The sequence below is a fragment of the Oxyura jamaicensis genome, chromosome 5 (genome assembly GCF_011077185.1).
Source record: "Oxyura jamaicensis isolate SHBP4307 breed ruddy duck chromosome 5, BPBGC_Ojam_1.0, whole genome shotgun sequence".
Lineage (NCBI taxonomy): Eukaryota > Metazoa > Chordata > Aves > Anseriformes > Anatidae > Oxyura > Oxyura jamaicensis.
In genome coordinates, this window is record NC_048897.1 from 16,965,138 (window position 1) to 16,974,470 (window position 9,333).

Genomic DNA, 9,333 nt, shown 5'->3' on the forward strand with positions numbered 1-9,333 from the left:
TGACGTTGCTTGGTGTCAGTAAAATACAGATTACACAGTGAGGAGCCCTACCATCTCTGTGCCCTGCGCAGGCACTGACAGATGTTCACATATTGTAACTGTCATTACTGTGCAATGCCACAGCTTTCAGCTTACTCACAATTTCTGCCTCTTCACAAGGTAGTGCGGGGATTGCTTTTGTACAAATTGAAAGGCTTTCCCCGTTAATAGAGGATCTTATTGTTATGACTCAGAACTCTAGAATTGTGTAAAGTTTACATTTTTAAAATCTATGTTTCATCAGCTTTTTTTTTTCCCCCTTTTTTTTTTTTTTTTTTTTTTCTGAAAAGATTTGGGTCTCACTGCTAATAAAAGCAGCAGCTTCACTGACTTGCTGAATTTCTTTCCATAAGTGCAGCAGAGGATTTTTGTTGTTGCTGTAGCTTATCTTCCTGATCGCGAAGCTGTTTTTCAAGCCAGAATGTCACAATTTAATTAGGGGAGAAGCGTTCATCGCAACTTGCAAACAAGATGAAAATGTAATATTTTTAACCAAAAAATAGATGGAACAGCGAAATGCTGACATTGCTTTAACTTTGCCAAAGGCTGCCAACACTCAGAGGGAATAAGCTACTCAGCTGGTGAAAAAGTGCTGAACAAACACAGAAGGAGCTAAAGGGATACTCCCAATCATGATACACTTGCTTTTCACTTTATCTCCTGCCCCAGCGCAATACCTTTCCCCTCACCCTCTACCCCCAGCAAAAAATAAATGATAAAAAATAAATAAATAAAAGGAAAAAGACAAGACGTTGGATTAAAACAGTAGCAGGAGGGATTGGTGGATCCTGAGAGCTGGCAGGGGCACTAGTATTTTGTAACCTGATCTGTCATGTGACCAGAGCCTGGCAATAAAAATAAGTCTCCTACCAACCCTCCTGTTTGCTCAACTTTATTACACGGTGTCAGTAGAGAACTACTTTTTTTGGCAAAAATTTAGCAAATGAAGCCACCTGAATCATTAAATCCTGAAGGAAATCTGGCAGAGAACTGGAGGAGGTTGCTGCTGTGCTTCCAAGTTTTCCTGGAAGCAAGCTTGTACTGAAAAGAAACAGAGAAGGTGAAACCTCTGCTCTGCTCAGCGTGCTGGGAGGGGCAGGAAGCAGAAAAACAGGATTATCAGAAGAAAATTAAATTCTTGATCAACTTTAGTAGAAGTTGGCAAAGATCTATTCGAACTAGCTAGAAAAGATTACTTCTCGTTCTGGGCTCTCTCTCACACACACACTGCCGCACACCACAGCGCAGAAATGTAATAGCATACTGTAAATTAGTTTGCTGACCACACTGCTCAGGATGAGTTAATAACAGATAATGGCCCACAGCTCACAAGTGGACCATTCTGGTAACTCACTTTGATCTGTAAGTTCAGGCATGCCTCGTCACAGTGTAACTATGCACAGTGAAAAGATTCAGTACCACAGCAAAACCCCAGGAACACCACCAGCCCTTTACCACTCTATCATTAGCACTGTAAAAACAGAGATGCACACCTCAGTGCCCTCCTAGCCTCACCAGATCGGAGATCAGTGGGCAAAGGGAAAGCTTTCTGAGCCCAAAATTTAACAGTGGCTGTTCGGGCAGAAAGACAGTTAACCCTGAAATAGCTGCCAAGATATCTCCAAGTTCTGTGCCAGGGAAATACAGAAGAAAAATTCTAACAAGAGCAATGAACACTTTTTCCTAGTGCTAAGTAGATTTCCAACACAGCAGTTAGCAGATGACCAAGGTACTGGCGAATGTCAGCGCCAAGATCAGCTTTTAGCCTTCCTTGCAAGTGGGAAAAGAAGTAAAGGGCATGCGGAGGGACAATGATCAGAGAGCTGCTGAACACAACATATGTACACAAAGTGGTATGATTTGCCTGATCAGCCAATAGTAAAGAAAAGCAAATTCTGAATATAGATTCAGAACTAAACCGGGCATTTTTGAAAGATCTTTCTGAGAGCACGATATGCTACCAGGAAGCTGCTGAGGCATCGGTGAGCTCAACTTCCAGAGAGAAACTCTCCATAAGAAACAGGAGGTCTTCTGTCATTGCTTAGGATCCAGTTCATGTGCCCTGAGCTCTATCCTAAACACCACTGTCCATCTTAGTGAATACCTCATATTTTATTTAATATTATTTTTTATTTCCATAGAATTATTGTCACAGATAGGCTAAGTGTAACCTTGAATCCAACAAACACTGACTTTCCTTGTGTAATAGCAATGTTAGCTGTGATTTATTGTTTGTGAGGGAAACCAGGAAATAGATAAGTTTCTTGAAACTCTAATGCATGACATTACTATAGTAGTGAAAACCAAAGCCTATCTGCAGTAAGACACAAAAAGATTGTCTGCTGGAAAGGGACTTCATGGATTTGAAGTACCACCCAGATTTTGGAAAGCTGCTCTGTCAGGGAAGATAAGGGATGCATATTTACTGTATTATTAAGTGCCTGGGTTGAGCTCCCCATTTATATTCTCCATGGCCAGAATTATAGTAACTTGGTGGTTATACCTTATATTATTTTGTATGCTTAAAACAAGCATGTTATCAATTCTTAGGGCTGTGAAATAAAGTTTCGGTGTGCACCTTGCTTACATTTTGGAGGGTTACTAGAATAAAACAGGGCTACTGAAATGGCAGCCCTAGGCCTGTGTTTGAACCAGGAGGAAGTTTTGCGTGGGGTTCAAACACTTCCCACACAGACACTTTGAGGTATGGACTTTCACACAAAGAACTCAAAGACTTTCTGAAAATAAACCATCAAATTCATCTCTCTCGCAGTCCCACTGGCGTCAATACAGTCATAGTGAGATACAGGAGGTCAGAATTTGGTAGCTGTTAGCGTAACTTCTGTCTTTGGAGCTGTAAACAAGAAACCACAAATTTATTGGGGTTAAAACTTTGTTATTATCTTTAAATGAATTTTGTGATATGACCTTCGAGCCTGGTTTCGGTGGGTCTTTGTAAGTCATCTGTGAACTCCAGTAAGTTGTCTGTGGTGCGGAACCAGGCCTGAACAATGTAATGCACCTTCTGGGTTCTCTAGAAATTATATTTACCAACCTCACAGCTCACCTCCCCAGCAGAAAGAGGCTATATAGTCATCACTTCATTTTGTATGGCAGATTTTTAAGCAGACACTGAATGTCTGGTTAAGAGCTGTGCAAAGCATCAGGGAGGTAATTAAGCTGGAGCTCAAGAGTAATGAGGTGACAGAGATTGGGTTGAGCATCATTTCTTTCACACCGATGTGTCCTACTTTCAGAAACAGAGAAATGCAGTTGTGAAAAATTTCCACCAGACATTCCCAGTGAGGTTACAGGATATTTTTTTCTTTGTACGTACTTAAGAGACAGAATGAAGAATATCACACCATGTTCAAAAAAAAAAAAAAAATAGAGAAAAGAAAAAAACAGTCAATGGGAATTCTAGGTCAGCAGAATGACACTAGGGAGGACAACATCGTCCTTGGTATCAGCGAGCACGAGGGGATGTGTAATTACAAAAGGAGTCACAAGGTCTTTGCTCTCCTCCGTTTTCACTCTCCTCAAAAGGACAGACCTGCAAGCAGCGCATGTTCTCTTGACACCGTGGGGTGTTGCTTTCTCAGGAAGAAAAGGGTCACCTACCAACTCACCAGCACCGTTTCCTGTCTCTGCTGAGGCTGACACGAGACCTGGCTGGACTTCTGAGATTTAAGGATCACAACACAAGCTGCAGTGCCATGAAACAATGGTTTCTTCACAGCCTGAGCAGGGATGTCTGACACAAGAGCTGCACAGCACAACAAAGAAACAATCAAGTTAGCCACCAGACGAGTGAGGTGACAGAGATTGGCTGAGACATTATTGCTCTCATTTCCATAAGCCATAGTTTTGGGAAAACAGAGACAGTTTTGACTGTTACCGCCAGATATTTCCAGTATGACTCCCTTCTTTTAAGAGCTGCCAAGTTTACCTGCTTATTTAAGCTTTACTTGTATTTCTCACTCTTCCCTAATGCTCCTCCAAATGCCCAGATACTTTCTAGGAACAGGGTGGTGTGGGGAGGCCGCTCCGGGCAGCTAGCAGCTGGGCCGCACTCAGTGGGTCAGAGGCTGGAGGAAGCCATTTCCTGTTTTGCTGGTATTCAATGCCATTTAACAATAGGGGGAAAGAAAAAAACTGCAGGACCTAAGCATAGCAAAGCTGTTTTCTACATGAGCTGTCTGCCTGTTCCCCTGCTCTGCCCCAGCCTCACCCCAGCCAAGGAAAGGCGGCAGCAGGGGAAAGGAGGCAGAGGCTCCAGAGGCCAAGGGAACGAGCGCTTGAAGGCATTGCTGCCATATTAGCAGCCTTGGCAGCTGGTCTGAATATTGCTAGTTTTTATCCTGCCTCCTGCCTCCCAGGAGAGAGAAAATGAGGTACTTGTGCAACACTTCTGGAGCATCAGTGTCAGCAAGAGTCACTCATGCCTTCTGACAACACCCAAACCATATTGTCCTTCCCAGTGGATGGTTTTCAGCACCATCTTGAGATAATGATTTTCAAGAGTGGTCAGTTCATTAGAGCAGGAACTGCACTAAGAGAGATTTGTCGCTTTGCCTGTCTTAATGTCATCCTTCTCTGATGGTCTGCTCGGTGCCAGATCCCTAATCCACTTTTATCGGTTCACGGAGTGCCCTCACTCTCTTACTCTCCTCCTCCTACCTCCACACTCAGGCAGCATCCTTTGCTACCATGCTGGAGCTGGGCTCCTGTGATCCATACAGAAATCTTACCTTACTTACTGGCCTTATTTTTCAAAAGCATCTTCCGAGATTAAGGGCTGCAGGGTGTAGCTCTGTAAAGCAGGTTAAGCTAAGCATTATAACTACAACTGGAGTCATTCAAAAACAGGAAACACGGGTACAAAAACTGTAATTTGGGTTTGTTTCTGTCCCTTTCCCTTTATTTCGGCATCCCCCTCTCTGTTCCTGAATACATGTTGTCTTCAGACACACACTGAGCGGCAGACAGGAGCCCCAGGCAGATTGGAAGTCACAGGCTCTTTGTTAGTGCTCAGGCTATAGAAATCCCAAGTGAGTCATCCCTGCTTGCAGTAGCAGGTAGCCCAGCCATTGCCAATCACAGAGCCTTAAACACAGCCCTGCCAAGGAAATTCTCAGAAGCAACACAGGTATTACAAATGCAATCCCTTTGTTATTGTCCATAGCCTTAAAAACCTGTGACAATTAAGTCTTATGGCTGTTAAAGTTCAGGAATGGCATTGCTCGAGATACTGCATTCAGGTAGTGCAGGAGGTTTACTGAATACTGTGCCAGAAACCTGCACATTCAAGCATTTCCATTTCTTTTCCCATTTCTTTTTCTTTTTCTCATTCTTCTTCTTTTTCCTTTCCCTCTCATTTTCATGTTTTTTTTTAGAAAAAAAAAAATTCACATAAAATCATGTTATATTTTATTTCTTTCAGACAAATTGTGATTGGTTTAAAGTACTAACAAAAAGCAGGAAAATACTTGGAACTTCAACTGCTGAGGACACAGTGTTTTTTTTTTTTTTTCCATAGAGCTCAGTCAGTGAGACATACTAATGTAGGAGATCTATCATGCTTAAACCTTACAACGACCCAACAGTTTTATTGTTAGCTGAGTATAACAAGAGAGCTAGCACTCCACTGAACTGCACTCTAGGTCTTTATGGAGAATATCACAAAAAGGCTATGTTCAAGACCAAAAATCCCTCCCACAACCCCTAGGATGAAACCGATTTCATCTGCGCTAAAAGCTTACCTAAGATAATTTTGCATTCAAGGTATGATGTTCTCTCACCTTAACCTTTTCCTTCTTTGCTTTTCCAGGCAAGATTGAAGAGTATCATTAGAGCAAGTCTCTCAGAAGGGAACTGTCACCTGTGTTTGTCTGCCTGTGGTGTTCATCCTGGGAAAATCCCACAGTGCTCCTGAGGGAGGATAAGGAGCACAGGGGTGAGCAAGGGCACGGCACCAGCTGCACGTGGGGCAGCGCTGTCCTGCACGTCGTGTTGCACTCGGTGCTGCTGGGACAAGGTAGTTCCAGGCTAGAGGAAGGTAATAAAAATAGGAAATGGCATCATTATTCAGCAAGACACCAGTTGCTGTTTCAGGTGCCTGTTCCTCTCGCCTGACCAGTTGGGTTGTTACGGTGTGTTAGTCATCCGACCGCGTTCAACATCAATCTTTCTCTCCTCACAATGCCCTCAGCTACGAGCTATAGGCTAGGCTTGCTGTATCCTGTAATTACAATATATAGCTCATTGCTATCTGTTGTGCCTAGAGGTCAGACTCCAGAAACAAATTAATTAATTGCACTCTCTGCACTTCTAGGCTGAGATAAGATTTTTTATTTTTTTTTTCAGTAAAAGGCTCTGCTTTTTCCATAGCACAAACGGCTCTCCGTAATAAGGAGCCTGTCAACATGAAACTCTTCAGTTAGAGGCAAGCAACAGGCATTTTATCTTCACCGGGCGCCTGATTATCAGTATTATACAGCTATCTTTTGGCAGAGAAGTCCTGGCAGCAAGCAGCCACTTCAATCAGAAAGCGATTAGCAGTTCTGCACCAGGCGTGCCCCAGCGAGGAGGCAGCCTCCCGGTGCACGCCGCGGCACCCGCACCTCTCCACGAGTCAAGTGCTCCTCCACGAAGAGGCACGAAGCCCAGCGGTTTGTGCCTGGCAGCGGCGTACAAGCCGAAACTGGATGGGAATTGGGTGACAAGTGATCAGCTGGATGGCAAATGTCGGGGCGGCCTTGGGACTGCTGGATCCAAGAGCCTGGAGAAAACCCGCATTTGGGTGTGTCAGTAAATAAGGATTTCCTCGCTCTGTGGATGACTGGACTCCAAACCTGGCTTCCCCAAAGTCTTGCTGCTTGAGGACCGAGTATGGGACAGGTCTTGGCCCCTCAGGTGCTCTGGCTACAGGGGGTAGCTTCAGCCAGGCACCAGAGAGAAGGCTGAGGAACGTGCTCCTTCTCCCGAGGATGATTCGGTCACATTGGCCCTTTCCTTTTCCTGGTTTCCCACATACACTTTTTTTGGAGGTGTGTTTCAATTCCTTTTTTCTTTCAATTTTTTTCCTCTCATCCCCCTCTCCCTCCATCTCCTTCCCACCATTCACTCCTCTGTCTCTAATTATTTTCTCCATTCTTCGTTACCCCCTTCATCACATGCCTGGCCGTCACCCACGAGGACTTTTGCCACATGGGACAGCGATTTCACTGACACTGGGGCTCAAGCCACTGTGCGACTACCAGAGCTGGGGCAGCCACGCGTGATCAGGGTGACGGGGAGTCCTCCTGCTATTCCAGACCGAGCAGTTTTTGCACTGGAGCAACCTGAGAAGAAACAGCCATTGCTGACGGGCGAGCTGCCATGCTATTTATGTCAGCGTGCAGTGTTTTGGTGCCATCAGTCAGGATTATTGTGGGAGTGAGGCACACCTATATAAAACAATGGTTGCTTTCCCGAAGCACTCACAGCTTAAGTGATGACAGCGTTCTTTCATAAACCAAGCATGCTTAAAATCTCTAGTGAAAGCTGACATACGCTCAGAGAGCGAGCTGGGGAAGTCCCGCTCTACGCAGATTGAAAGTCCCATCACTCCGGGTGAGAACGAAGACGTGTATCACTTTCTCTCCTTTTCTCCACTGTTTTGCTGCTGATCGTAAGCTCCCAAACAAAACCAAGATTTCAGGGAATGTACAGACTGCAGCTTGTTCTCAGCTGATCCTGTTGCAGGGAGCAAGTTCCTGGCTGATTCACGAGCAGTAAAAATAAACACAGTCTGGGGAAGGCAGGGAGGAGGGAGGGAGACTGGAGGGTACTGAGGAAAAAGTAGGAGCTACAGCAGCTGGTGTTTTCTTTGCTGGTTCTTTTCAGAGGATTTAGGCAGGTTGGAGATGTAAGTGATTAATGTCGAATGATAACACCTCGCCCCCCTCCTCCTTCTGGAAGGAACACAAGTCTTTATGCGTATCGCTGTTCTCTCAGCTTTAACCTTTCCAAGATTTACACACTCCATCCACTCTGGTGCAGTGCTGTGGGGCTGACAGCACATCTGGGTGTATTAACTGTACACTCTGTGGTTTCTGCAAATGCCTAGGGTTTGTTCTAAGTGTTTTGAAAGGCTGCACTCGAAGCCCTGAGACTTCCCCTTTGGAGTTGACCAGACTGAAGGCAAGATACTGCCACACGAACTTGAGACACATGGTTTTTCTAGCTTCTTTCTTCCGCGACAGCCCCTTGCAGTAAAGGCCATAGCTAGATGCTGCTGAACTCCAGTAAAACTCGCTTCCACAACAGCTCCCAGATTGCTCCCAGACAAAGCATGGACAAGTACCAGAAATCTTTTTCTGTCCCCCTTCGTAGGTATGTCAGCTGCTTGGCCACGTACATCCAGGAGCCCTGCCCTTGGCTCTGCTCAAGGGCAATGGTATCAGAGCGTGCTCCTGTGCTGCACGGATAAGAAGTCTGCTTTTGTCTTGCCTTTCTTGCACTGGAGAAAAACACACAGCAGATATAGCTGGGCAAAGGTGGCTATGTAGCTTCTACCATTGATAAAAAAGAGTTTCAACAGAAGTTTCATGTTGTAACTTAAGGAATGAGGTTCCCACCAGGAACAGCATAAGCCAAAAAGTTAAGGAGCATTTTTAAATCATTTATCTTAAGAAGGGCTGATGGAGGCATAAAAAATTATAACGTGCTAATGAAATGTACTGAAGACACAAAGTTGAGATGTCTCATCAACAGCGAGGATGAGCAGAATATCAGGAAAGAATTTGATGACTTCAGAAATTCATGGTGCAAAAGGTCATACACCCAGATAACAGGAGCTCCTGTCGTAAAGACAGGGACACACCATTTGGAAGACACGGGGGTGAAGAAAAACCAAGATGCAGACATGCATTACAGGGGAACTGAGCCAGCCGTGGAAAAGGTAAATGCAGTCACAGGGTGTGTTAGACAAGATACTTTGGGTAATTAGCATTAGCGCCAGTGTGTAAAGCAGTATCCAAACCTCGTGTGTTTGGAACAACAGATACTGCTCTTGTCAGCCATATTTACAAAAAGGCAGGCTTAAACAAATGATTGAGGAAATTAAGAGTCTGTCTTAGAATATCATAAAGAAATTGACTTACATAGCAACACACTGATGAGAACAGGTGAGCAGGGACAGGAGTCTTTAAATATGTCAGAGAGGAAAACACCAAGGAGAGAAAAACAGCTATTTAAACTAAAGCTTAACCTTCACACAAGAACAAAGTGGTATAAAATAATGACTAGCAG

The 9,333-nt window shown here is 44.4% G+C and overlaps 1 long non-coding RNA gene across 1 annotated transcript; it reads right to left on the bottom strand.

Annotated features, from left to right (window-relative positions):
- Window positions 1–1,828: 1,828 nt before the first annotated feature.
- On the bottom strand, window positions 1,829–7,273 carry LOC118168621. The gene is made up of 3 exons (XR_004751691.1): window positions 5,841–7,273; window positions 4,791–4,852; window positions 1,829–3,805 (listed from the first exon to the last, which is right to left on the bottom strand). It is a non-coding gene; the product is annotated as an uncharacterized LOC118168621 (long non-coding RNA).
- Window positions 7,274–9,333: the final 2,060 nt, after the last annotated feature.